The following is a 6,308-nucleotide window of genomic DNA, read 5'->3' on the forward strand; positions in this document are numbered from 1 at the left end:
GAAAGTGGCTCTAATGCCGAAGAGTGGACGCCTTACATTGGTGCAGTCTGTGCTCTGTGCCATGCCCATCCATGCCATGATGGCGCTTGACCTACCAAAGAAGACTATAGCGGCGATGAACAAGGTGTGCAGAGGATTCTTATGGTGCAGAAGAGCAGAAGCAAACGAAGGCAACTGTGCGGTAGCTTGGGATTCGGTGTGTGCGCCGAAATGGGCTGGTGGCCTAGGGATACCAAACCTCAGATGGCTGAATGTGGCCATGCAAGCCAGGTGGTCATGGCTCGCAAGAGTGGACACGAGTAGACCTTGGAGCGAGTTTAGAATAAAGATCCCAAAGGAAGCTAAGCTACTTTTCTAGGCGGCTACGAGGAGTGAAGCACATTGTGGTCTCCATACGCTTTTCTGGGAGGATCGTTGGATCGACTGTATGTGGATGCAAGAGATTGCTCCAGCGATATACGACATGATCCCAAGGCGGATCAGATCGACGAGATCGGTCGCCTAGGCCGTGGAGAATGGGTCTTGGGCAATAGATGTTGGCCCGAATATTGGTGTGGCCGCACTGCAGGAATACCTGGAGCTTTGGATAAAAGTGAGCACGTGGGAGCCATAGGTGGATGTGCCGGACTTGGTCTCTTGGTCATGGGAGACCAATGACCGCTTCTCGGTGCGTTCAGCGTATGTGGCAAAGTTCCGGGGCCAAACGGTGGAGCCAATGGCGGAGCTGACGTGGAAGTCTCGGGCCCCATCTAGCTGCAAGTTCTTTGCTTGGCTTGCCTTAAGAAACAGGTGTTGGACCTCTGACCGACTGGCAAGGAGAGGCCTCCCACACCAAGATGCATGCCCCTTGTGCGACCAAGAGGACGAAACTATTGATCACGTGTTACTGACGTGTGTCTTTGCCAGATCAGCATGGGCCGTAGTATGCGATGCTCTGGGCAAGTTGGACTGGACGCCGACTGCACAGGATTCCCTAGCCCTGTGGCTAGAGGGGAAGCATGGGATCAACGACTGGCACAAGAAGGATCTACATATGGTTTTCTTACTAACAATGTGGGAGTTGTGGAAGCATCGAAATGCTATTGTCTTTGATGCGGCATTTCCTTCGTTAGGTGTACTCCTAGGTAGAGTCAGGTCGGAAGGAAGAATGTGGTCTATTGCCGGCAAGTTTGAAGGGAACGTGGACCCCTTCTTCCTTCGGCTAGAGAGGTGGGCGAGTAGTGAGGAGTAGTAGTGTTGTAATGTGACCCTTGTAAATATGGTGGAGGCATTTTTGCCTTTCTTCTTTAATATATAATATGCACACTCGTGCATATTCGAGAAAAAAAATCATACTATACACATTATGGGGAAAACACGTCATATATGACACATGCTTGTACAGCCCCATGAACCAAAAAATCAAACCATGTTCTGTTCTTGCCGGTGGTGCGTCACCGTGGGATCGGCGGCCCTACCATGCACATGAAGATCTGGTCCGCCACAACTTTATACGTGGCACAAGTCTGGTCAAAAGGACCGAGCTTCAAAGGTTTATTTAAGTTAATCTCCCATCCTAGCCTCAGCTCTCTAGATCTGGGCAACCTTCGTTGCGCCAAAGAAAGACTTTTGTCCACGCAGCGCAACGTGGGTAGATGAGAGGCCTTGCCCATGTGCAACAATCAAAATCTGCACATTTTTGGGGGCCACAGTCAGAACTCTCTAGTCTAGCCTAGCCATCATCGCAGCTCAGTCTCCACCCCTACACGCCTAGCAACGATTTTGAAGCGGATAGGGTCCAAAATTCAAATGGTTGTATGGCCGACGGTTCATGCACGCACGCGTTCACGCGCCACGACCTGCATGTCGATCGATCGCCATGAAACGAACGAAACAAAAAACGAGGCCCCGAATTTCAAAAAGAAAGAAAACGAGGCCCCGAACAGTCTTCCGGTCATTTCAGATGCGTGATGCGTCCCTGGAGTGATGGATGGAGGCGATCGGTGAGCGTCCTCCCTGCCAAACGTGCGAGGACAACACTTGCACATGCCCAGATAGCTATCGTAAGTACGCACGTCGACGTGGTGCGCGAGTCGAGTACCCATTTCAGTGCCCGCAGCTTTCTCCAGACGAACGCATGGCGTACCTATGTTCCTATTAGTCACTGCTCACACGTACGTCGACATGGACGGTGATAGAAGGCATCGGTCACTGCTCACACGTAAAATTGTGCGCCGGAGTTGGGAGGATAAGCATGAAACCTCCGGCGATGTGATGCGATAGTAATGGGGAGGAATGGACGAGTTTAACTAGGACTCTACAGACAGGTCTTGTGATGTTCCTATTGTTCGTGTTTGGTGTGACGACTCGAGAGTCGAGAGGGAAGGTTGACGCTATGGATTTAGGAGATAAAAAAGTCATGGATCTGGCTGGCAGATCTAGAAAAGTGATGGATTGATTTGATTCGACATATTTTGTTTTTAGGCAATTTTATATTATTATAGTGTAGTCTGGGGTGGTGATAATACGTGTTGTTTGGTTTCGTATGTTTGTTGGTTTCACATTAATTTTAAAGAGTGTCACACCTGGCGATCTGTCGGGCCGGGCTGGGCCTACCAAAGCCCGACGCGGAAAATATAGGCCCCAGCCCAGCCCAGCTTGGCCGCCGGGTCTAAAAATTAGGCCTGAATCTGGCCCATCAGTCAAAAGGCTCGTTGAGCCTCAGGCCAGGCCTCTTCCTTAAATTGCAAATTTGACAGGTCAAAGCCCGGCCCGGCCATTGGGCTCAAAATCTAGGCCCAGACCCGAATGATGGGTAAGGTCGGGCCGGGCTGAACATGGCAGGGTATACTCTAGACAGGAGAACCACCTTAATTTCATGCAAAGTATTCTCTCTATTTCAAAATTGGGTCATCTATTTTGAAACGGAAGGAGTATCATTCTTTGGCTGAAAGTATCATGTTAGTTGTGAAAAATATCATTGAGTATCGGACAGAACGATTACGTTATTTATGAAGATCATCATACTTTGGACTGAAGAATCGGTTGTTGTGGAAATTACCAACTGAAGAATCACTAGAACATGTATGCTACATCTCTATTGAGAGAAAAAAAAAGTATGCTCCGTACTGTATAAACAATTAGCTAGAAGGTGTAATTTTAAAGTACGATAATATGACTGTGCGGAATAGTTGCTTTCCATATTGTTGAATGCTTCCGCATGATTTTCTTCTTTAATTAACAGCAGTACAAATATATACTAAAAAATGGTATGAATCCCATACACTCACGCGCTCACAGACCGACCCACCAGCAGCGAATTACTTTTCTCCAAAAAAAATCTTCTGTTTTCTTGCATTTTTTTCCTTTTCAGTTTTTCGCCTTTTGTTTTTTCTTTTGGTTTTTTCTTTTATTTATTTTTTGGTTTCATTTTTCTATAGTCGGTTTTAAATGTTTTTTTCAGGTTTTTTCATTTCCCTTTTCACTAGTTTTCTTATTTTTATCTTTTCTATTTTCCCTGCAGGTTTCTTCTGATTTCTAAATTCCTGAATAAACTTCATATACTAAGGGCAGTCCCAGTGTGGTGACGAGACGTCCTCCTGAGTGCTTAGAGCGCTGGTTAATGGGGCTCCTATACAGCACCTTCAGCGTTGCAACTAGCGCTCACGCACAGCGCTCCTGGGCCGGCCAAATATCTGCTCAAACACAGCGAAAAAAAGGTTTTATTCCCATCGATATTCTGGGAATAGATTCAAACTCCGAACGGGAGCCTTGAGAGTAGTCGCTCGTAACCACTAGGTCAAGCTCATTCCGTTGACCACACATAGGAAAAAATAATATAAATTATTTTGAAAAGAAAGTCTAAATTCAAAACAGAATTCTACAAGAATATTGAAAACAGGCACGAATATGAAAAAAAAGGATCCAAGAATTGGAAAGAGTTCATGGAAGTGAAAAAAAGTTCATCCAATTTGAAAAACAGTTCATCATCTTGAGAAAAAGTTCACAAACTTCAAAAAAAGTTCATCGACATTGAAAATAAATTCACATATTCGGAAAAACTTCATCTATTTTTTTTCAAAAAATCTTCGATTTTAAAAATAAGTTCATCAATTTTGAAAAAAAATCATTGAATTTCAAAATAGTTCGTCCCAAATTGAAAAAAAGTTCATCAGTTTTGAAAAAAGTTCATCAATATTGAAGAAGGTTCAAATTCATTGAATTTGAGAAAAAAATCATAATGTTGAAAAAAATTCACGAATTTTAAATAAAATTTCATCAATTTGAAATAAAGCATCGCATACGAAAAGAAGTTTTATCGAATTCGAAAAAAGTTCATCAATTTTGAAAAAATAAAGTTGAAAAATTTGAGAAAAAATGTCAAAACAAGAAGAAGAAAAATTATAAACAGAAAAAACCGGCTACTAGTTCTCCAATATTGAAAATATATTTTTGGAAATAAAAATGTTCACGAATTTTAAAAAATTTAATCGATTTTAGTAAATTTTTTAATATTAAAAAGTTCGCACATTTGAAAAATATTCATGGATTTGGACAAGTTAATGAATTTGAAAAGTTTGTAAATTTGAAAAGATTCATATATTTGAAAAAAACACATTCAATAAAATGTTCATGAAATCTGAAAATATCGTAAAACTGAAAAACAAATTAAAATTCCATGAATTTGAGAACATAAATGAAAATTTTGAAAAAAATTCATGAGTTTAAAAATAATATAACATTCATAAATTAAGAAAAATGCAAAAAATTAAAGGTTGGAAAATTCGGAAAAAACAACTTTAAGAAAAGTTTGTGAAAAATGCTCACAAATTTAAAGTATTCGTGAGTTTTAGAAATGTTCGCAAAAAAGTGCACACATTTGAAAAGGTTGAAAAAAATGGAAAAATGTTCACTGATTCAGAAGAAGTACACGAGTTTTAAATTCTGTAGCGACCCGACCTCAAACGGTCAAGTCTCTGTGCTTCAGTGTCATCCCTGGATCGGTAATGCTGACACACACAGTACTTGAAGGATTTATAACAGAGTAGCAATCACACACTTATTACATCAAATGTCTCAAAAAAGAACTTATTACAATAAATATGGCTTAAGGCCATCTAATACGATAACAGCGGAAGGCTTGGAAGATAAAGTGAGTCCATCAACTCCAACGGCATAGCTGAGCTGCACGGCAACGACCTAACGAACATTACTCCTCGTCTGAAAAGTCTGCAACATAATACATTGCAGCCCGAAAACGGGTCAGCACATGAAATATGCTGGCAATGTAACACAGTAGAGCAATAACAAAATAATGCTATCACTACATGCATATTTGGCTGGTGGAAAGCTCTATGGTTATAGTTTTTGCGAAAAGCCAATTTTTTCCTACGACAAAGGAATAGATTTTAATTCAACTATCATGGTAGTTAAAACATCATTGAGAAGGTTCCTCCAACTCAATTCCAGTTAAAGTAGTTATCAGCCCAACAATATTAATTTAGAGTGATGAGATACTTAGGATACTCCAAGTACTAGATACTCAAGATTGTCCATAACCGGAGACACGGCTAACCATGATTAGATTGTACATCTGCAGAGGTTTGCGCACTTTTCCCCACAAGACTCAATCGCCTCCGTTGGATTTCTCGCACTACTTGGTATTTGAGAAGCGGATGACCGAGACACAGTCTTTCAGAAACATTAACTCTTTACTCCGGGCAGACCATACCAAACCTACAACCCTCTACCTGCTGATCCACCTCTTCAAGCGCTTCATGTAACTTACTCAACTATGCTAGAGCCCATAATAGCTTATGGCTGCACACGGAAGCTTCTAGCATGACAATATCTCGGTTCCCTTTGAGCCTGGGTGGCGGTCCATAGGAAAATCACACGGTACCCCGGGATTTCAAAAAATACAGGCAACACTGGATTCTCCAGGTGCCTCAATCCACCCAGATGTGTCTTAAAGTTGGCACCTTAAGTTGAACCATTAATTAACAATCTCACATCTGTCATGGATTTCACTCACCCAAACCACGTCTACGAGCATAGCATAGCAATATAAGCAATATGTAGAAGTAACTCCAAGGGTTTGAATATAACAGGGCAACAGGTTCTACCTCATCAACTACTTCCCATCCCACATGTTAATCACATCCTAATCATGCAATGTTTGAGGATTGAAACTAATGCATAAAAACTGGGTATGGAAGGAGTATGATCAATGGGTTACTTGTCTTGCTGACGAACCGCAAAACCTAGGGACTCGTAGTAGCACGCTTCGCACTTCGGGAATTCTATCGCAAACAAACAATAGCATACAT

Source organism: Triticum urartu, chromosome 6A (genome assembly GCF_056163025.1).
Source record: "Triticum urartu cultivar PI428250 chromosome 6A, HENAU_Tu73, whole genome shotgun sequence".
In the NCBI taxonomy this organism is placed as follows: domain Eukaryota; kingdom Viridiplantae; phylum Streptophyta; class Magnoliopsida; order Poales; family Poaceae; genus Triticum; species Triticum urartu.